The 24,108-nt window shown below is 42.0% G+C and overlaps 1 pseudogene; it reads right to left on the reverse strand.

Annotated features, from left to right (window-relative positions):
* Window positions 1-4,779: 4,779 nt before the first annotated feature.
* Window positions 4,780-5,313, reverse strand: LOC116149524 (large ribosomal subunit protein eL37-like; annotated as a pseudogene).
* Window positions 5,314-24,108: the final 18,795 nt, after the last annotated feature.

Below are 24,108 nucleotides of genomic sequence, written 5' to 3' on the forward strand. Positions count from 1 at the left end.
GTATATGAAGGCAAAATCCTACTTTTTTCATGTTCAGAAGTGATGCACGCTATATATTTGTTTTAAATTTATAATCTAAGAAAAGAACATTATCTGTTAGCAAATACAAGAATTACATTATACCATACGTCTTCCCATTATATATATACTGAATGTAAACTGAGTAAATACTGTCATAGTATTGTCATGCAATGTAACTGTTTATGGCATTATTTAGAGAGTCAGATAATGCTTTAATGACATGTTTAGAATTCTTATATTTTGCCTTTTTTAAACTTTTATTCTTATTTTTAGTGTTTGTTTTTTAGTGGAGGTACTGAGGATTGAACCCAGTACCTCGTGCATGCTAAGTACATGCTCTACCACTAAGCTATACCAGCTATACCCACCCCTCTTGCCTTTTAAAATTTTGTTTATTTTTGTAATTGTCTATAATTTTATAATTTTTTAAAATTGTTTGTTCTTTTTTAGGGGAGAGGTAACTGAGTTTTTAATTTATTTTAACAGAGGTACTAGGGATTGAACCCAGGACCTTGTACATGCTAGGCATGTGCTCTACCACTGAGCTCTACCCTCCCCCCTATAATTTGATAATTTTTATGTTTTTATTTTAAAATAATAAGAAAATAGAGATGATTTCAAGAGGCTCTTGGCAAGCACTTCTCTATAAATAACACGTCTTGGAGGTAGCCAGTCTTTTGTCCCAATAAATGAAAAGATAAATTGGATATAATTTTCACACAATTTTTGTTCAATTTTTAAAACTATAGTTGTTCTCATACTATCATTACTTTGTATTATGTTTTTGTTTGTAATGTTATATAATTTTTATTTCTCCACCACCACCACCCACTCCCTGCCGAGTCCTTACATGGATTTTGCATATTTCTATCTTATAATGCATTTTTTCTATTACAAAAATAATGTATGGTCAATGCAGAGAACTTGAAGAATATAGTATCCATAAAGAAAAATAAATACACTACTATACACCTATTAGAATGGCCAAGATCCAGAACACTGGCAACACCGAGTACTGATAAGGTTGTGGAGCAACAAGAACTCTCATTCATTGCTGGTAGGAATGCAAAATGTACAATCACTTTGGAAAATAGTTTGGCAGTTTCTTACAAAACTAAACATATACTCATCATATGATGCATAAATCTTACTCCTTGGTATTTAGCCAAGGGAATTAAAAACATATCCACACAAAAACCTGTGCATGGATATTTATAGCAGCTTTATTACTAACTACCAAAACTTGGAAACAATCAAGATGTCCTTTAGAAGCTGAATGAATAAATAAACTGGTACATTCAGACAATGGAATACTATTCAGCACTAAAAAGATATGAGCTATCAAGCCATGAAAAAACATGGAGGAAACATATATATTTTATTAACTGAAAGAAGCCAATCTTAAAAGTCTATGTATTGTTTGATTCCACTTATATGACATTCTCAAAAAGGTAAAACTATGGAGATAGTAAAAAGATCAGTGGTTGCCAGGGGTTAGTGAGGAGGGTGGGTTAAATAGGCAGAGTATTTTTAGGACAGTGAGAAGACTCTGTATGATACTATATTGGTAGACACATGTCATTACACATTTCTCTAAACTCATGTACAACACAAGAGTGACTCCTAACGTAAACTAGAGACTTTGAGTAATAATGATGTGTCAATACAGGTTCTTCAATTGTAACAAAAGCACTCTGATAGGTAATGTTGATAATGGGGGAAGATATGCATGTATGGGGAAGGCAGTATATGGGAAATTTCTGTAACTTGTGCTCAATTTTGCTGTGACTCTAAAACTGCACTTTTAAAAAGTCTATTAAATAAATAAATGAATAAATAAATTGAACATTACCATACAATTCCCACCCAAAGAAATCAGTGGATTCTTGTATTTTTTTATCTATCTGTGTTTACAGCTTTATACTGTCTTGCTGCCCACATTTGTCACATAATTCACTATGAGCATTTTCCCATATTAATAATTATTTTTCTACAACATATTCTTAAAGGCTGCAAGACAATTCACTATACTGTTGTACCATAAATATACATAACCAATCCCTTGTGTTAGACTTGTATCTTACAATTTCATAACTAATTTTTTTAAATTACACAATACTCAGTTGAATAGAAATAGCATCTTTTAGTTTTCAAGTTTCTCATTGTCACATATTTATAGAATTACTGACTTCTCATATGTTTTAAATTATGATACATTGAGCAACTTTGTGCACAAAAATTTTGGATTATTTCCACAGGATAGATTCCTTAATAATGGTGGGATTTTTTTTCATTCTGAAGTGTCAGTTTCATTGAATGAATTGGAGGAAAAGTATTTATGTTTAAAGATAAGCATTTTTTATTAAAATGCAAAATTCAAATGACTTTTAAAAATAACAGTTTTATTAAAATATTTCATATGCCACAAAGTTCACTCTTTTAATGGGTACAATTCAGTGGTTTTTAGTATATTCATATAGCTGTGCAACCATCACAACTATCTAATGCCAGGACATTTTTATCACTCCAAAAAGAATCTCCATACCTATTAGCAGTCACTTCCTATTCTCCCCTTCCCTCAGACCCTGGCTTTATTTTCTTTGTAATATTGTTACGGAAACAAACTTGGATCCTCTTGCCCACATGCAATAAAGCCAATCTACTGACACAGAGTTGTGGTGAAGGAAAGCGCATTTATTGCAGAGTGCCAAGAAAGGAGTTCAGATAGTTAGTGCTTAAAAGACGTGAACTCCTTGAAGGCTTTCAGGGAAAGATTTTTAAAGACAGGATGAGGAAGGGGGGTTGTGGCGTGTGTGACCAGCTCAGGGACGTTCTTCTGACTGGTTGGTGGTAAAGTCATCATCATCATCATCGATATTCTAGTTCCAACTGGTCTGAGATCTACGTGCTTGTGGGCAGCATATAGTTAACTTCTTCCACCTGGTGAGGGTTTTAGTAACTGCAAAACAGCTCAAAGGACATGGCTCAGAATATTATCTATAGCCCTTGATGGGGAAATAAAGGTCCTCTACTTTGTTTAATGGCTAAACTATTATTATTTCATCTTGCTTGACTTTTCCCCTTTCTTTCTGCATTTTCTCACTTCTCTGGTTAAATGTACTCTTTGGAACTCCGGGAAGCCTAAGAAGCAAGTTTTTCTACAGACAAGAGGCAGGTGGAGTACATGATGAGGGGGAGGTCTGTTCCAGGAAGGCCCCATAGGGTCCTGCTCAGTTACAACATTGCTTTATTAAGCCCCAGAGATTTTTTGATGTGACAGATAAGATTTTTTATTAGATAAATGCAATTTACAGATATGTTGAAGAGTACCTTAAAGCAAATTTGCAGAATTAATCATTTGTAAGCTCCATATTAACTAGTATTTCAACATCAGGGTTCCTTATGCTTAGAGTCTTTAACCATTAACCATCATGGGTAAATTTTTAATGTATATAAGACTTGGAATAAACACTATAACAGTAAAAAACGACGATGGAGGCTTCCAGTGAATTTTTAAAAAATAAATACATACATGTATTGTAAATTTATTTTCTCTTCCTTGTGATTTTCTTAATAACATTTCCTCTAGCTTACTTTAAAATAAGAATACACTCATTAATGCCTATAACATACAAAGTAGGTGGTAGTCCACTGCTTATTTATTGGCAAAGCTTCCAGTCAACAGTAGGCTACTAGTTAAACTTTGGGGGAGTCAAAAATTATATGTGGATTTTTGACTAGGGGGTCAGCACCGCTAACCCCCATGTTGTTCAAGGGTCTACTATAAGCTGTTTTGTGTTCATCTGATCACCAGGAACCACCTCACATTCATTCTTTCATTCACTCAAGACTTAAATTGTTCCTCTTTTACAGGAGAAAATATTTAAGTAATTATCTTATTGTTAAATATTTTAAAAATGAAAGTCATAATCACCACCTTTAATGATGTGGACCCCCCCCCAAAAAACCTTGCCCTTCCAACATCATCAATGTCAGCCGAGTTAAAAGTTGTTACATTTTCAAGCAACATTACGCATCCTTTCACCTTTCTTCTCACTCCAGAGGGAGAATGGTGGTAATAATGAGTTCTTTACTGGGAGGCAGTAGATTGGAGAGGTATAGAATATGATCCCTAAGCCATGTTACCTAAGTTCAAACACTAACTCCATCATTATCAGTATTCCCAAGACCTTGGGAATATTATTTATTCCATGTTTTTTAGGCCATTCATTGGTAAAATGAGGATCATAACAATAATTCCTGCTATTCAGTTGGGGTAAGACCTGAATGAGACAATCCATGTAATATATTTACAACAATTTTTAACACAATAAGCACTGGATACATGTAAGCTATTATTTTTTTGTATTGAATTATAGTCAATTTACAGTGTTGTGTCAATTTCTGGTGTTGTAAGTTATTCTTGAACACTTACTCTCTGCTGAGATCTTTACATATCAGATAACTAAACCACATGACAACCCAGAAAGGCAGGTATCATTATCCCTATTGTTCAGATATGAAACAGTTACATCAGATATAGTATATAAGTGTGCTTTATATATAACATACAGTATGTAAGTACAGTATAAAGAATAATATTAAAAGGAAACCCATGACCCACTACTCAGTTTAAGAAATAGAACAGTACCAGTTCTTTGTTTTTTCATCCAGCTCTTTATTTTTTTTTATTTATTTATTTACTAGAAAAAAATTTTTAAACCGGAACATTTCTTGCATGTCTAATCATTGAAATCCTTAAGAGGGACTGGATGCTGCAACAGCTGCCCTCCTGGGTTTAGGTGTTGTTCCTTCAAGGACTCCATCCCTGAGTCTGCAGCATACAATTCCATGAGCTGGCCTCATGTGACCGTAGTGGTATTTCATCTTTTAGCCTTGGCATTCCAGTCATACTTTCTCTTCCACTTGGCAGGGAGCCACATTTGCCACAGATCGACTTCCAAAGGTGATAGGTGGCACAATGTGTGTGTCTCACTGTGACGCTTTCCCAGTGAAGGTGTCCCCTCCCTCACCTCTTCTGCCACTAAGACTAAGGAGATTACCAGTCCTTTAGAAGCCCCCCCCAGGCATAACATAGCATATGCATAGCATAGCATATTGACATAGTTATACTCTCAGTCAGCTCTGTTTCCTTCCTCGTCCCTCTCCCTTTGCTTTTTCTCCTTTCCTTTTCTCTTGTACATTCTTTCTTCCATTCTGCTCCTTTTAAAGAATTCCTTCTTTTTTTCTTTCTGCAGAGCTATGAAACCTAGAGCAAGATACTTAATTCTTATGGGCCTCACTATCTCTACCTATAAAATGGGAATAATAAGAACAATGCCTACCTTATAGGCTTCTTGTGAGATTTAATGATGCTATGTTTGTGTAAGGGTTAAATGAGATAATCTAGTGAAACCTTAGCACAAGACCTTGGCATATGGTTGAAAGTCAATAAATAGGAGTTGTTTATATATTTTAAAAATTTTTTAATTTATTTTTTGTCTGTGGGGTGGAGAAGGTAATTAGGCTTATTTATTTATTTTTTAAATGGAGGTACTGGGGACTGAACCCAGCACCTCATGCATGCTAAGCACACACTGTACCACTGAGCTATACCCTACACCCCAGGAGTTGTTTATATTTTTATTATTATCTTAAACTCATTTCTTCTCTGATAGAAGAACTCTGTGGTATAATGGAAATAGGCCTAAACTTTGGAACTAGAGAGACCTGGGTTCAAATTGTGTGTCCATTATATACCAGCAGTGGCTTTATGCAAGTCACATAACCTCTCCATCTATGAAATGGGGGTGATAATACTGATTGTCAGTAATTGACCACACAGGGCTGTTGTAAGGATCCAAAGAAATCAGTTAAAAATTTTCCCCTCCCTCTTCCTTTTCTTTCTCTTTCTCTGAGACAGTAAATTTTCTTCCCAGCAGGGGCATTAAAAGCAGCTGTGTGCTTGTGCAGTTTCTCCTAATCTCTGGATTCAGTTCAGCATGTGTTTGTTTATCAAGCACCTGCTAGGTGTAGCATACCTTCCTGGCTGGTGTGCTGTCAAGTTCAGGACACTAACCGGCTTTGAGAAAATGAAGATCTAAGATCATCTCCATTCCTGGGTCTAGGCCTCTGGGATAATTTTTAAAATATATTTTTAAAAAGAAAGAATAAGAAGGAAACCATTCCAAGAAGAAAGAATAAGAGTTAGCTAAATACAACCCTAAGCCCTAACCCTAAGCTTGTCCCACACCACAGCTTCAATGACAACTTTATCCAGTCACATGCTGTCACACCTAGGGTCTTTCCTGGAAAAACGCCATTGTCTTCTCCTGCTGTGATCCCAGCTCTGGCCGACAGATGGAGCCATTTCCTCCCACCCCTTTCTTCAAACTGCCTAAGTAGAAAAGCTGTTGCTCAAAAGCTGTGTGGTCCAGGAGGGAGGACTGTGCCATCACCAGACACCAGAGCTAAAGAAGGGTGATGGCTGACTATGACCAGGAAGAATCTATTACATCTAAACCTGGTGAGGACAAAAAGAACAGTCATTTCCCAGCAGGAATTCAGCCCTATTGATATTTTGGGCCGGTTAATTCTTTGTTAGGGCTGGGAGAGGGCTGTCCTATGTATTCTACAATGTTTAGCATCCCTGGCTGATAGCCTCTAGATGCCAGTGTCGTGCCCCTCCCCCAAGGTGTGACAACCAAAAATGTCTCAGACATTGCCAAATGTCCCCTGGGGGACAGAACTCAGTCCTAGTTGAGAACCACTAGTCTGCAGCTACTAACAGTGTTGGGGCAGTGCTTCTATATAGAATAGACTCCTGATGACCTTCAGAAAATGTTCTCTGAGGGCCAACTGCCCTGAAAGCCCAGTCTCCAATGCTTGGGAGTTGGGAGAAGGCTCTTAACTCAAGGAAACTAACAGCTCTCACCTGTTGAGTAGGGAAAGCTAAAAGGGTCACAAAGAAAAGGGAAGAGAGTAAATGCATTGAAACATTCATAGTTAGGATTGGACTGTGAGGTAGGGTACATTTTAATCTCTACTTTAAAGATAAAGAAACTGAGGCTCAGAGATTAAGCAATTTGCCTAAAGTAGAACAGCTAGGAAGCGACAGAACTGGGATTCAAACCCAAGACTATCTCCAAAGCCTTATGCTGCAACTTTGGGACTCCTGGAACCTTGTCTTTCACTTATTTATCTATTCATTCATTCATCCAACTGTTCATTTAACAACTACTTAGTTCCCATGATATGCCAAGCTCCAGACATAGGAGTGATGAATGAGACAGTCAGTCCCTACATTCATAGACCTTGTTGTCTAGTGGGGGATAAAAACAAAACAAAAAAACCCCAATAATGTAAGGAATTAGTTGACAACAGTTATGAAAAGAGCAGTGAAGGAAAAGCCAAATGTCTGTGCTAGGCTGTGGGAAAAGATGGCAGTAAGTCCTCCCATCCCTGGATATGTGCCCTTCTGCAAGGTGACTTTGCATCAAGAATTGAGTCTATTTCTCTGCCTTTGAATATTTTCCGGCCGTATGATTTTCTTTAACTAACAGAATGCAGTAGAAGTGATATGATGTGACTTCTGAGCCTCAGCATCAAGGGGCCTTGCAGCTTGTATTCCCACTTTCTTGCTGCCCTGAAGCCACCATGTAAGAAAGCCCCAGGTTAGCCTCCTAACTGTCCCTGGCATTCCAGCTGTCGCAGTTCTTCCCACCATTTTGGCTGAGGCTTCTGACATACAAGCAAGGCTATTCAGGAATAGCTAGCACCCAGTCAACCCAACAACTGCAGCTTCAGGGGTCACCCAGACAAAACTAAGCCTAGTCAAAACGGCAGAATCATGAACATGGTTCAGGGCAGTTTGTAACCCAAAGATAGAAAACCAATTCAAGGCCCTAACCTGGTCTGAGGGTAGGGAGTGGGTCAGGGGAGGCTTCCTTGAAGACGTAGGTTCAAGCTAAGACCTAGAGAAAGAGGGAGAGTCAGCCTGGTCGAGCATGGGGAAAGGCTATCCAGGCAGCAGAGACAACAGTTTGAAGGGCTTGAGCTAAAAACAAACCATGTACGTCTGAGGATCTGCGTAGGGAACAGCAGCTGGTCTAAAGAGAGAGGCAAGCCCAGCATTGAAGAAAATGACCAGTGAGTGGAGTGTTTTACTTACTACCCACCACTCATCTCCATCTCCATCCCGGACTGACTTTTTATCACATTCTGGATACATCCATGGGCTGTGTCAAGCACATAAATGTTATCCACCATGAATGTCAAAGAATTAAAAAGTTGAGAATACAGATGGACATTAACCTGGCTCCCAGAAGCTTGGAAAAGGTTGAGTCACAGTCTTCTGGGGATGAATGATATGAAGATGACAAGGCAGCCTGAGCACAGGGTAAAAAAATGTATTTTTAATAGCTGTGATGACCATCTAAGCTATTATGGCCCCATCTTCACTGATCTAAGCTCATACTTAAATGGAAATTTACTTGAAAAGCCCTTTCTTTGCATAATGGAAAGGCAGGCTCGACCAATTCCATTTCCCCAAGGTAATTGCTGCAGGATGTAATGGGAGGCCTCACTACCAGCCCTGCTCATCAGGAGCTCAAAGACAGGGTACCCCCCTTCTCAGTGTCCTTAATCCCTATTACTCAATAAGGTCCCCCTAAGGATTCCTCACCTCTAAGGTCACAGCTGAGAACTGTTAAGAAGGGAGAGAATTGATCCAGTTGACATCACTATGTTGCTCAGTCTCTTCACAGTCGGGAAGATGAACCAGTGGAAGCTCACTCTGTAGGGGCAACAGGCTGAGTTGATCACAGCAAACTTCCCAGCAGACTGGACCACCAGAACCCCACACCCAGGCCATCCACTGGTTCCAACCAGCTGAGGGAGGAGGACAAGCTTGGTGTGGCTCTGTCCTTATCCACCTTAGCAACTCCTGCTTTCTCTCCTGTCAGGAAGAGGGCCCCACTGCTAAGCTCTACCAAAGAGGTGTCATTCACATTCTTCTAACTACAAAAGTGAATTTTTACTTAGACTAATAAAAGAAATCATAATTACACATTTTAAAAAACCAACAAATCCCACAAGCACGACGAATTCCGAGGAGGGGAACATGTTTTTACTAATTAACTTTCTGACATACCTCCATAATACATTTTCCTCTATGTTTTAGCCTACAATTTTTTAAAAATTTGAACCCTTCCACTTTACCAATCCTACTTCACAAGAGCTTCTTTTTTGTTTTTCTTGTTCTTGTTTTTTTGTTAAGGTGTAAGATACACACTATAAAATGTCAAAAGTACCCATTTTCACATGTGAAAAGTAATGTGATCTTAAGTGTATAGTTCAATGTGGATTTTTTTACATATGCACACATATAACTACCACCCAGATCAAGATACAGAACATTTCTGACAGGTATTTACTTTTAACCCAATTTTAATACCAATAATTCCATTTTTTTTTAACACTGACTGAGGTCCACGTTTTAAGCTAAGTGCTTTATGAGAATGATATCATTAGATTCTTGCAGCAAATTACTACTATCATATTCATTTTGCAGATGAAGACACTGAGACTTTGAGAATTTAAATGCCTTGCCAAAAGTCACCTACAGAAGCAGGTGCCAGCATAGCACTTGAACCCAGGTATACGAGACTCCAAGGCTCATGTGCCAAACCACTGCCACAGCAGAGGGCATCTACTGGCATCACTTCAGAGTAACCTAGTGCCTTTAAAACTTGGATGGAGCAATCTCCACTCTCAGCATACACTTTCCTGTGAGCTCAGGGTCTGGCTCTTGCCCCATGAGGAAGACACCAGAGGACCCTCCCCAGCTCTCTGTTTCTGAGGCCACAGTGGCTACTACATGGTGCTTGTGGGCCCTCCTTGTTCACCACAGTCTACCAGTGTAGAAAGTACAGCTCAGACCTGAAAACGCTCTTTATCTGAAGTTGCAGTGGAAAAGTCATAGGCTTTGGAGTCACCTAGTTTTTAAACAAGTCCTGCTTCAGCAGCCACGTGACCATGAGCAATTCGTTTTACCTCTTAGAATGAGAGTTTCCTCAACTGGAATAGGAGGGTATTAAGAGAAGCTTGCTTGTAGGACTGTTTTGAAGATGAGATGAGATCATGCCATGCAGTTACAGCAGTTACACAAAGACTGTTGTGTTTCCAACAGGTACGGGTTCCAGGGTCCTTTCACATTTGCCAGATTACCCACTGGGTCCAGGTCCAGAAAGGATCAACCACAACACAATTAAGGAGTGGTGGCAAGTGAAAACAAGAAGTAAAGGAGAAGAAGGAAGCCAGGAGGATGAAAGACCTGGGCAGAGAGAGACTGAAGTACAAGCTGGGAGTCTTGAGCTGGCACCTCAGCCTCAGGAATGAGCCTTTGCTGGGGCAGCCTGACTCTGAGCATTGAGGCCTCCCCTATCTTTAGATAGCCTCCCAGACAGCTTACCACTTGCACCTGTCTACTCCAAGGCCCACCCAGCTGTTGCAGGCTAATGAAATCCCCCTTTCTCTCTTCCTCTCTGCTCTGCCCTCCAAGCTGAGGCTGGTCCCAAGTTCACTCAAGTCCAGTAAACGTATCTCCATGGTGGTGACCCCTTGTTAAGGAGGCACCTGGCTCAGTCCAGGCTCCTTCTGCTGCGGAGAAGAGACATGCATCTACCCCTCTGATCCCTCCCCCTGCCCCCCCAACACAAGGCCTTGGCAAGAGAAACACATCTTCTCTCCTCTCTAACTGAGAAGGTAAACAGGAAGGCTAAACCCACTGCCACCCACTCTGCCCAAAGAATCATGAGTGCCCATTTATTGAGCAGCACTAGAGTGGTGAGGGTACACACTTGCCCTAGTAAGCGCTAACTACTATGCCCAAATTTCTCTAATGGTTAACAACAACCTTGGGAGGGAAGTGTTATTTCCTCTTTTTAACCCATGAGGAAACTGAGGCCCTTAGAAAGTAACAGCTATGGCACAAGGCCAGTGAGTGGCCAGGCCAGGATCCAAACCCAGGTTTATCTCTAAAACCTTGTTGTTTTAACTAGTATATTTCCATCTAAATCAACCTTTTGTAGTAAATGCTAATGTTCCAAGCCCCAAGTTGAAGAAATTAAGGCTCAGAGAAATTTAGCAACTTGCCTGCAATCACACAATGATTCCTTTCCCCCATTAACTCTCTTTTGCTAATCTCCTGCCTCCCTGTCTACTGCCCCAGTGGAGCCTGTCATTTCTTGCCTCAGATTGGAGCTGACTGGGTGAGGGTCCTGCCTCCCTTTCTGCTCCACAAGGTCCCGGGAGTGTGCCTCCATGCTTAGTCAGTCCTTACTAATTGAAACTAATCCCAAATGGTTGCCCAGAGCCTCTCCTCAGCCCTGCCTCTCAGGGTCCCTTGGGCCCAAAGAAGTGTGATGACCTCAGATTGGGCCAAAGGCAATAACCAGCAGCTGCCGGCATCCAGCCTGGGTAGCAGCCAGAGGCCCCAGAGTAAGTCTGATTTAATCCTGTAATGGAATGTGATTTAGATAAGGCTTTTATCAACCCTTCCCAGGCTGTAGGGGAGAAAAGGACCATCCCAGAGTCATGGAGGGATGCTTTCCACTGTCCTCAGGCTGCCCAAGAGTCCCTGAAGGCCTGGCCCCACTGGAAGGCCCAGGGGAAAGCAGAGGTATCAAGAGGCAGTTGGCGGTATTTGACTCAAATTTTCAGGACTGAGGGAACAGAAGGAGAGGAAGAGGGGAATCCATATGGTCAGGCAGAAAGGATATTAAACCCTAACACTTAAAATGATAACAATAACAATAATAACAGCTATTATTTATTAGGCTTTGTACTGGGCATTTAAATGCTTGCACAGTAGGTACCATTATCATTCTTATTATAGAAGAGGAAATCAGACTCAGGAAGGTAAATCACCTTCCCAAGTTCATACAGTTGCTAAAACGGGAAAGCTGGGATTTCCACCTGAATCTGCCTGATTACAGTGCCCGCTGGCCTCACCACAGTGCAGGTAGATGGTACACAGTCACTCTTGCTCACACACTTCTTCACCCTGGAACCTTGGTTTGTCTGCACCTCTTGTGTTTTCCCTCTTCCTGGAAGAATTCCAGGAAGCTCTATGTAACCACAAGCTGCAGCCTCCCCATCACCCCAAAAGGGAGGAAATAAAGAATAAAGCAAGGTAAGCTAACAAATCAGGAGCAGAAGGGCTACACAACCCCCACCTCCCAACTCCCAGGGGCAGCCACACCAAAAGCAAAGTGCTGTCTGGCCTTCTGCCAACCACTTTCTCTGTCCCTCACCCTCTCTCCCAGCCCTAACCTCCCTACCCTCACTTCTCATTTTTTTTCCCTAGATCAACTTTACTTTCCAGGCCCCTACTCCACTCTTGTTCATTAAGGAACACATCTAAGTACCTACTGTTAGCAATAGACTAGGGATTCACCTCCCTTGCCAGAGAGGAACATATACAATGCAATATTAACAGTAATAATAGCTAACACTTACTATGTACTTACTGAGTACTTACTATGTGACAGTCACTTTTCTTTCATTTTGAGCTTGAAAATGCAGGCAGAACAAGCAGTAGCTTTTATGTCAATTACAAGGAGACTGTCAGACAAGGGGAAGGATCTAATATCACATAAGCTTTCTCTGTGTGGAGGCCCAGTACCTCTCAGGAGACGGAGGAGGATGGTAACAAAGATCACGGACTCTGGACTCATGCCAGCTGGGGTCTGAGGTCAGTCCCATTACTGACTAGCTAACATTGATAGACAAGCTGATTCTCTGAGTCTCAGTTTCTCCCTCTATAAAATGTAAATAATAATAGTTCTTACCTCCAAAGGTTGTTGAGAGGATTAAAGAAATGATGTATGTAAAGTGCTTAGTAAACTTCCTAACCCATAATAGTCAATCAATGTATAGCAATTATTATTACTTATTAAAATAACTTTAGGATGAAATAGCTAAATAATTCCAATCATTTTTTATTTAAAGCTCTTCATACCTAAGCAGGATTTTTTTTTTAATTGCATGGTTGTACTTATTTGAACTTAAAACTACTGTGCTCCCTGGGACTAGTAAGTCAAGGGCTTTCCACATCATTCTGCATGCTGCTTGGACGCATACTTGGCAGGAGCTGATATAATAGAAATAGTTTGAGGCAAGCACATATAGATCTAAATATCTGGACTTGGGCATGAATTACCACTGGGAGAGCCAGACGGGCAGCATTTTTGGATTTGTTTGTTTCATATATTAGTTTGCTAGTGCTGCCTAGCAAACTAATGTAGTAACAGAGTACCACAAACTGCGTAACTTAACCAACAGAAATTCATTGTGCCACAGTTCTGGAGGCTGTATGTCCAAAATCAAGGTTTAAGCAAGGCTGGTTCCTCCTGAGGGCTGTGAGAGAGAATCTGTTCCAGGACTCTCCCCTAACTGGGGGTCTGCTGGTGATCTTTGGCGTCCTTGGCTTGCAGGATCACCACCTTGATCTTGGCCTTCATCTTCACACAACATTCTCCCTGAATGCTTGTCTATGTCCAATTTTCTTCTTTTTATAAGGACACCAGAGGTGTTGGATCAGAATCTCACCCTATTCCAGATTGACTTTATCTTAAGTATATCTGCAATGGCCCTATTTCCAAATAACGTCACATTATTTATAAGGTGGGTTAGGACTTCAACATATGAATGGTGGGCGGGAAGATGCAATTCAGCTCATGTTAGCACTTCTTCACTAAGTTCATGACCTCAAACTTTTGAAAATTTGAGAATTTATGAGTGTTCATGTTGACTTTCTAAGCCTGTGAACACTTCCTCTCCACCCTTTTCATCTACCTGCTTTTCAATAAATACTTCTACCGATGAATTACAGTCCTCTTCAAAAATCACCATTTTACTTTCTAAAACTTTCAAACTACTTTTCAGTCTTGTAATGGCCATACTGAGTGCTCAGTGATTATTCAAAAAAAATTATCTATCAAGTAGGCACTAAGCTCTAAGAAAACCACAGCAACCAAGACCCAGTCCCTATCCTCACAAAGCTACTGAGTAGATATTCAGAGAACTTAATTTTAATTTAATTCTAGAGCATTTTCCTTTAAAACCTGGCTCTAGCATCAAGCCTTCTCACATTTTCATGATCCTAGTAGCTAATAAAACATTTATGGATTTTAATCTATATGCCAGGCAGCAGGCAAAGAATTTTGCATGCACTACTTCATTTTGTACTTGGATCAATGATACGAAGTAGGTTCATTACTATCCCCACTTTCCTGGTGGGGATAACATACATTTATAATTATACACTCTCAGACACCTTTCCCTTCTTTCCCCATTTCTTCAATTAGCTCAGTGTAAGTCCTCTAACCCCATCCATTCTTATATCCTTAACATCCTTTTAGAGACAACATGATCAGGTAATGCAAAAGTTCTCTTTTTGAGAACTGCCAGGTGCTGTTGCAAATCAAACATTTTGAGACTTTTGGTATAATGACAAAATATTCAAGAAAATAAGGGGAAAAGAGGTTTCACATCTAGTCTGTGGCTTAATAACTGGTTTGGCTAGATTTGGGCTTCCTAGTTTACTGAGGTATGGGTGTGTTTTGAGTATATAAGCTCATTTCTAAGAAGACCACTTGAGTTTTTAAAAGAAGCGTTTTTACCCCATGAAGGAACATCATTGTCCTCATCCTAGAGTAGTCTCTTTGGGTTGCAAGGAAAAGAGATGCACTCATGCTAGTGCAAGAAAAGGTGGGCACTAGTGGTTGGGTGCGCAGACTGCATAGACTCCAAGGACAGGAAATTAGCTAGGCTTTATGGATCTAAAAAATCATCAGGAACAAGGCCATTCCCATCATTTTCACACAGACTAAATCTATATGGTCTCTTCTTTGTATATCTCTCTGTGCCCCTCCATAGCAGTTTCCTCAGCTCATCCATCAACTGTACTAGTTCTGGATCTACATGACTCCCTACAATCGACTGGTTCAGTTCCCAGGAAAAGAATCTGATTTGTCCAGCTTAGGTTAAGTGTCCACTCCTGGTCCAATCAACACTGGCCAAGGGGACAGGGTCATATGGCACAAACATGGCTGCCCACGTCTAGCTATTTGGCAGGAACTATGAGTGAGAACAGTTCCTGGGGAAGTGGACCATAGAATGACAAATCACAACATGTACACTAGAGTTCTAAAGACTATAATGACCTAGTTGACCAGATCCCCTATTTTGTTCCAAAATATCAGCTGGCAGATAAATTTGTGAACAATTCTAACATGGTTACCATTTCTTAAGCCCTCACCTTAGTATCTAATTTAATCTTCGCAAGCCTTCCAGATGGCATTACCATTCCTGTCTTACTGATGAGGAACCTGGGGCTCAGAAAGGTTAAGTGAGAACTAGTCACACCACAGTGAGCTAGGATTGGGTCTATGTGACTCCAAATCCTGTGCTCTTAACTTCTATGAGTAGGAGGCTTATGCTGCTGTGGTAAAAAGCAGTTTTTCAGCTGCTGATCTAGCTTAAAACCACAACCTCAAACATATCTGTAAGGTCTAAAAACTCCTCTAAATTGAATTTACATTAGTGACCCATATGAGCCCCCAGCAACCTGTGCAGTAGTCAGGGCAGGCTCAAATGAAGAGCCTTGTCCAAGGGCACAGGTGGTATTCCCAGCCCCAGACTCTAGGCCATGACAGCTGAAGACTTGATCTGCTATCTGCAATTGGACCATCATCAATGGCGGTTTCTGGTCTCCTGGTTCACATGAGTCATTGGGAATTGTGTGGGTTAAGAAGGTTGTCTCCTCAACTCCCATTCCCACCTTTAAACACCTTTCCCTGGCAAACTTTGGCCTCTGTAACCCCTTTGCAGGTAATAGGAAATGGTACTTCCCTCCATTCCCCCAAGATTAGAAAGAAAAGCACAACAAGGTTTTCTGGTTCACGGAGAAAACTACCTCCTTTACACTTGGCTTCTTTTCCATTAAGATCGAAAGTTGCAAATCAATCAGGAGAAAATTGCCCTTGGGACCACTGAGCAGACATCTTCGCTCAAATCAGACGCTGGATGCGTGTGTCAAAAGCACCTCACACTCTCATTCATTGCCAGCCAAGTCTCTAGGGTGGTCCAATTGATTTAGGAACATTCACTCAAATCTAACATTCATTGCACACATCTTCTGTGTATTGTAGCTGCCAGGCCAGCTATCTGATCATTATTTTTCGCTCCCTGGTCCAATGGGCAAGGTGAATCTTCAATATGATAAGAACACTAGGGAATGAAAGACAGAGCTGCTCTCCTCCACACTCCAGGACCACCAAGACGAGAAAACTGGAGGTACTAAAAAATCTGGGTTTTAAAGCCATCAGTGAACATCTACCACATTCCAGGTGTTTGGCATACACTAGTTCATTTAATCTTCAGAACAACGCTAGTAAGTAGATGTTATTAATACCTTCATTTACAGGTATAAATGATATTTTAGCTATGGAAAGTAGAATTTCTTAAACATAATAATAAATTATGAATAGGTTTTATAAGTGGATCATTATCTTTAAAAATAATTTCTCTCACAAAAGGGACCTGGGGAAGAGCTCTCTGGGCAGGGTGGTTAAATGGTTATTGCTCTTACTGCTTTGCCCCACTGTCATCTTCTGTAAAAAACTTAAGTGCACTTTTGTGGTCAGACAGATCTGGATTCCAATCATGGCTCTTGTAGTAATCAGGAAAATGAATTCACTTTTAGTATTTCAAACAGAGGGAATTTAATACTATGGCCACTCAGGTAATAGAAGAACTGAAAAGCCAAACGGGGAAGTGAGGTAACCCAGGGATTAGCAAGAGCAGGAAACCACTACCATCCCTGGTCTGGAGGCCAAAGGAAGGGAGATGGAGCTCGGAAGCCGCCAAGGCTGAGGGTATCCCTGTTTCTCCTGTCCTCAGCCCTCTAATCTCCAGCCAGTGGTTCCCATTGGCCAAGCCCTGGCAAAATTCAGCTGACAAGGAAGCCTGCGAAATGCAGCTTGCTGGGAGGTGGGTTTGGGGGTGGCAGGGTGGAGAACCACCTGTGACACAAAGTATTAGAAGGGGAGCAATGGATCTGGGGGCAAACAGGCAAGTGATGGGCCCAGCTCTTGCTAGTATCAAATTCCACCATTATAAAATGATTTCTACCTCACACTGCTGTTGTGAGAATTAAAGGAGCAAATCTAGATGAAGTGTTAGCGCAGTCCCCAGTACATAGTATGGAGATAGCTATAAGTAATTTTTCCTAGATGGGGAAACAAGATTCAGACAGATGAGGTGATTTGCTCAAGGAAAAGAGCTTGGGGGCTGGGAAACTGGTAAAATCTTGGGCCTGTCACTTCATATCTTTGAGCCTCAATTTCCTCACTCTACCAACTCACTGGGTTGCTGAGGGGATTCATTCTTTCTACGAATATCTACTGAGCATCCATCATGTGCCAGGCTCTGTAGGTGCAGATAAACAAGACAGACCCACAGAGTCCCTGCCCTCCTGGAGTTGACAGTCTGGTTGGGTAAAAGACATTGACCAGAAAACCATACAGATCACCATGTAATGACACTGTGATAAAGGCCATGAAGAAGAAGTAAGTACTGGGAGGATGGGTTACACCACGGCCTGGCCTAATCTGAGGAGGTCAGCTTGTCTTCCTCGTGACTAGTCAGTGTGAGGGGGCCTGGTGAGGAGTAGGGGCAGAGCGCGCTGGGAAACAGGACGAGAAGATCTTTGGAACGTTAAAACCCTGACCCAGCCACTGTGCCCCCACAGTCAGGCCACGAAGCTGTCCTGTGAGGACATCCCGCATTCCACCCCTAGCATACCGCTCGTCTCCAAGGCTCCCGGCGGCCCAGGCACCGGCTCTTCCCAGCAAGGTACCGCGTCCCGCCTCGGCCGCCCGACCCAGGCGCATCAGCTCGCCCGCTCGGCGGCCCCGCGCCCCGGGCAGCGGCTGATAGTGCGCTAATGTGTATTGAATTTTTGTTGAATTCGGCCTGTGGCCCGCGCAGAGAGCGCGGCAGCGGTGCTACCAGAGTCTCTTAATTCCCTTTGCATCGATCCCGCCGTTAATGACATAACCTTCTCCCCAAATTAACTGACAACTGCATTAGGAGGCGCGCCTCCTCCGCACGCCGCCTGAGGCTTCCCCACCGCCCAGCCCGCGCCGCGCCGGGGCAGAACCCGCGCCAGTTACCACCTTAACTAAGCCCAGGGTCCTGCTATGGGGGTAGGAAGTGAGGGGATAGTGTTTCCGGATTTGGGCGCCCCTACCATCCTTGTCAGTCAAACGTTTGGCGTTGTTTATTTTGTTGTTGTTTACTGTGTGCTAACAAGCACTTAACATGCTTTAGCTTACTGAGTCATTACCAGGAGGGCTCACAGGGGGAGAACCAATGCAATAACCAAGGGTAATCAGCAAGCTACTGAGGGAGGCGCGCCTCCCACCCCTCCTATTCAAAGCTTATGCCCTTAACTCCTAGGCTACCTGGCCTCCAATGTGTAATTTAGACTATACTAAATATGAAATATACTTAACACGAAGTGCTTAGCAGATTAGCTGACACTTAATAAGCACTCAATACGTTTTAGTGGCAGGATAACTTATTGAAATACTCATTTGGGTTTACTCTCTTTTGCCTCCCCTCTCCGGGTTGACCATTTCAATCAAGTGGTCAGCTTTTGTAATTCTTTGGGCAGCAGAGAAAGCAGAGGCAGCTGCCTGTGGTCTCTTGCCAAACACAGGGGACCCAAACTTTGTACTTTCTCTAATTTTCAAAGGATTTCTCCTCCCTCTCCCTCACACATGCACATGCACATTACATGTTGGAACCAGGGCAGGACTTAATCTCAGTTTTATTTGTGAAATGGAAATATTACCTTTCATTCTGTTTAAGATACATTTTCCAATCTGTACTACCTGCAAGCATGATATACTAGGAGTTTTGTGGCAACGGTATTAATCTGGGCAGGACGTTTTCACATGCATTGCAGATTATTTAAATCATCTGGCTGTCACTCACTGTACTCTCTCCACCCTGGTTTCTGTGCTTTATTTTCATTTTGTTGTATTTTGTATTTTTATAAGCCACCTGAAATCTCTTCTGGGCTGAGGCAGAATAGGAAAAAATACATTTAAAAATTAAACAGATGAAATAGCAATGCAAGTTGTCTGGTCAATATCCATTAAGTTGAACTAGCATTTGAAAGTGAGGAAACTGAGGCTGGGAGAGGTTCATGGAATTGTTCCAACTCGGCAGCAAGACTTCAGGACAGGAAACTTCTCTGCCCGTGCTTCGTCTACCACCTCTCTTTCCTTCTACTTGCTGGGAGTCACCTTCCCACCTCAGCTTCCTGAGGTCTCATACTGTCCACTTCCTGCAGGAGAAGCCTGGATTTGACACCCAACACTGAAGTCAATGATAGATCAGTAAATCTCCAGCTAGCCATTTCTTCTTCCTCTCTGACAAACCTACCAGGCACTACTTTTTGACAATAGGGTCCATCAATTTTTAGATCAGGAGACGGAAGCTTGGCAAGACTAAGCAATCTGCTTGAATTCAACTAGCTGATAAGTAGCTTTGCTAAGATGCAAACCCAGATCAGGCTGTATCCACTTTCCCTTGTGCTCTTTTCACTACAATATGCTTCCATTGAACAACTAAACAGTCTTGACATATAATTCCTGAAGAATTAAGTTTACATGATTTGGCCTAGGAGGGGGTTCATTTCTGGGCTCCTTCACCACATCTCCCTCTTGTCCCCTATGTGGGGGAAGGGAGTGGAGGGAAGGGAACCAGCCTGAATCAGATGGCCTCTTTCAGAAGACACAAGGAGGCTTTGTGATGGAGGCTGTTAAAGGGCACAGGCAGAATCTGCCTGGGGCAAAGTTGGGAAATGAGGCAAGTCTCCTAAATGCCAGGGCCACCACCACTGAGAAGGAGGCATGAGATGGGAAGAAATGAGATTGCTTTTCTTCTGACACCCTACGATCTGATACGCTCATCTTTCAGGCTTTCCTCCCTTCCTAAGGAACACTTCTATTGGCCATTCCTATCTGTTGAGCTTCTCTTTATCCTTTGAGATTCTACTCAAACGTTGCCTCCTCCATGAAGCCCCCCAAAATGAATTGACTGCCTCTTCCTCAGGAGTCTCACAGGCCCTGAATCACATGCACTTTCACAGCAAGCACAGAGCCTGCTTCAAAAACACTTGTCAGTGATGTGATCATGGGCAAGAATTAATTTCTGGACATTTGTTTCTCCATCTATAAAATGGGGATAATAGTGCTTGCCCTTGGAGGGCCGTGAGAAAATTTAAATTGGAAGACACAAGTGAGACAAAGAAAAAATATTAACTATATATAGTTTTATATATATATCTATAGATAGATAGATATCCATGGTGTAAATCTCTCCTCTGAGGATCATGGAGTGAGAAGAGGCTCTGTGGAGAAGGCTACTTCGTGTGTGCAATAGAGAGAGACAGATGGGGAAAGAGGGTTTCAAGTTTGCTTTATATTTTTTTCAAGACTGTACAATAATGATTTTAAATTTTTTTCAAGTATTGTGGATGCCAGATGATACTACATAGAGACAAGCTTGTGAAGCAGCTCAGCTGTGTTTTCTTCCTTTTTTCTTTATGGCAGCTCAGCTTTTAAAAGGATACACCTGTGAGGCTCTTAGTGCGGTGTTCCAACATGTATCAATTCCTCGAATAATGATGTCTGTATAATTTATATCTCCACCACAAAACTTGTCTTCATCTGTATGCCAACCTACCACCTGCCTTACCCAGCCCACAGTAGGTGTAGCAGGAAGAAACCTCCAAGGGAACCCCAAAGCTAACCAAAGTCTGGGAGGACCAGATTCTTAGAACAAATGCCCTGACACTTCAGCTGACTATAGCAACCGGGAGCGGGGGTGAAGGGGCTATCTGCTGGTATCCCTCTGTGGGAGATGGGCTCTCCTTTCCTGCTTGTCACCATTCCCAGACCAGAAGACCAGACACAGGCTCACTTTATCCTTTTACACCCACACACTGACCTCTGTGTCCTGGGATGTCACTGGGAGGTCAAGGGGCCATGGAGCTCCCCATGGCCAAGGAAGTCAAGCATGCCAAGCCAGAGTTCTGCACGCCAGTTCCCCAGGACTCTTGCCTGCTACACAGGCTTTACAACCACAGCTCTGCAGTTGGATCTTTCCTCAGAGGAGACCTCTCCCCCAGGACAGTGGGATAGGGAGTTAAGTGACAGGAAGACCTGGGAGCACCTCCTCTCAAAGAACTCCAATCACAGCAACTACTTGCCATCCTCCTAGCACTCCCTGTCCTTTCAAGCTCTGCATTTACTCACTCTGATTTTGAGGTGCCCTTTCCCCATTTATGCCTAATAAACCCTACTGATTCAAAGTTCAACCCAAATATCTTCTCTTTCAGTTAAATCATGTTTGTAGCCTAAAAGAGCTCCTTCTGATCCCACACTCTTCATTATGGCCTCAGTTGTAATTTAAGACATGGGGTCTCACCTCATCACTGGACAAACACAATGAGAATCAAAGACTGTGCCTGGGAGTAAGGGAGATTGAGGCTTGATTCCTGGATCACCCAGTTGCTAGCCCTGTAGCCTTGGTCAAGTTGCTTAGCTTTGCTAAATCCCCTTGTAAAACAAGGAAAATAAACAGGATACTTCTGAAAAGTAAACAAGATAATGCTCTTTAAGCCATTAAGCTCATAATAAATGTAAGTTATTATTGTCTGTCTCTCCTCCACCCCCACACCTACAGTATGTCAGAAAAGGCCTTGACCAGTTCAGTATCTGAGGGTGGGATTTTCCTAGTCCAAGTTTCCCATGTAAGTAGACTTTCTCCTACTCACATCTAGAGATGTGAACAGGCTTCCTCCTGAGAGAAGCCAAGATGCTGAAAAGATACTGGAATTTCTGAGAACCCAAGATTCTCAGAGAGGAGTGTGAGCTTATGCCTGTTGGTAAGATGGGATATAGAAGCAAAGATGGAGGGTTATCTGCCAAGGACGTGGCAATGCTTCTGTTGGGGAGGAGAAATCTTTTCCTCTACCCTGTTAGGTTCAGTGAATGGAAGCCTGTGAATTAAGCTCCCAGAAGACATAATAACAGGAGATAAGGCACAAGTTTCACTAGTATTTACCTGCATGGGAGTTTACAGAAAGGAAGTAAAATTCATAGAAGACTTGGGGCCTCATATACCCTTTTAACAAAGGATAGAGGGTTTGGGCACCAAGGGAACAATAAATTGTGTGAAGTAACTAGGAAATATATGGGGGAATATATGGAAGATAAGAGCTATTTTAGTGAGGTCTGTTTATGCAGACTTATCTTGATGTTGACTCCCTATCTTCAATTATACTGTTCAAGTAGTTAAGAGGAGGACAGAGAACTCTTCCTGTTGATTCTTAACTGCCTTCAGGTCAAAATAATCCTTATGCCAAAGTGACATATTTTGGAGTGGCATATTCTGATCCCTTGACTTTGTGTTATTCTTCAACTGCTGGGACCAGAAATCAAGCAAGTTCCACAGTAGCAAAGCCTCCTTCTGCAGCCATAAAGAATCTCCATGTTGGTCTCAGGATGGTTCTCAGACTCAAAGGAGCCACAGCATCTGGCCTGCATTCCTACATTCCCATCCCTTCAGAGCATCCGAGAAGGAAGCTCAAAGACACTCTGAGACCAGGAAGGAAGCTACAAAAGACGTAAAGCTGGACCTCAGGTGATTAAGATCCACCCTGATTCCCTGCCAAGAGTCTGTGCTTTTGGGGTCTTGCTGAGCCACACTGCCTTCTCTGAGAACTGCCCTCCACTAACAGGCCTAGGACTCTGTAATTACTTCAGTAGTATATGGATCTATGTTTCTTTTACCCAGATGATAGACCTGGGATGGACCCTCAAACTAGGAAAGCCAATCTAGAACCTGTGCACAATCAGATTTTCTGTGAATTTGGAATTGGGGTGGGAGATCATTTTTTTTGATGATACTGGCCCTGGAAGGTCATGCAGAAGAAGTAGGTCTGCAGAGAGAACGAAGTAGATGGCCCAAGATGTCTAGGACTTCAACAGATGGGGCTCAAGACTGGTTCCTGACTTACCTGTCCCATCTCCCCTCAAAGCCTGGCTGAACTTCCTGGGATTGGATTGCATGACATTCCCCTTTTACTAAGTAATTTCAATATTTCTGTCACTTGCAGCCAAAAGATCGTTGACTAAGACACTGACTGTCTTCAACTCCATGCCTGGTCCAAGGTCCCTTGGGGCCTGAGCTACATATCCAGAGCTCTGGCTTCCATCCTGGAGTTCAGAGCTTGACTAGTGAGTCTCCTAGGAACAGCCCCACCCAGAATTCAGCCCACTATTGGAGGGAGAGCCAGTACCATCACTCACCACTGTTTCAGGGCAGGGAGCAGAGTATATGTACCCATAGATCCCCTCCCAGAAGTAATATAGCAATAGTTGCCATTTATTGATGTTCATCCTGAATCAGGCATTATTTTAAGTGTTATAATTATTTCTAATCTTCAAACAACCCTGGTTGTTTTAATATTTTTACTGTTATCTAACTTAAATATACATGGAGACCAAAACGAGAACACATTCCTCATGCTTATAAGCTTTTATAAAGCCAAAAAAATTGCCAACCAAAACCATTTAAATGTATATAAACATTAGTTGAGACTACCAATTACTGTTTTGGCTGAAATTAAATTGCTAGTGTTGTATTTATTAAAAATGAAAGCACACAACATTGTAAAATGACTATAACTCAATAAAAAAATGTTAAAAAAAATGAAAGCAAAACAAAAACTGCAACCCCTGAAGTATTCCTATTGGCATCCCCACTGGAGACGAGGTTATGGTAGCTTAGAGTGGTAAATAATATCTCCCAAGGTCAAACACTGAGTGTTATAGTTGACCAGGATAAATGAAAAGTCCCAACTGCCTAAAGCTGAGATCCAGCTGCCAGAGGTCCTGGGCTGCCCTTTCACTGAAATGGTGAAATGGACAGGGGCATATCTTG

The sequence above is a fragment of the Camelus dromedarius genome, chromosome 3 (genome assembly GCF_036321535.1).
Source record: "Camelus dromedarius isolate mCamDro1 chromosome 3, mCamDro1.pat, whole genome shotgun sequence".
NCBI classification, from domain to species: domain Eukaryota; kingdom Metazoa; phylum Chordata; class Mammalia; order Artiodactyla; family Camelidae; genus Camelus; species Camelus dromedarius.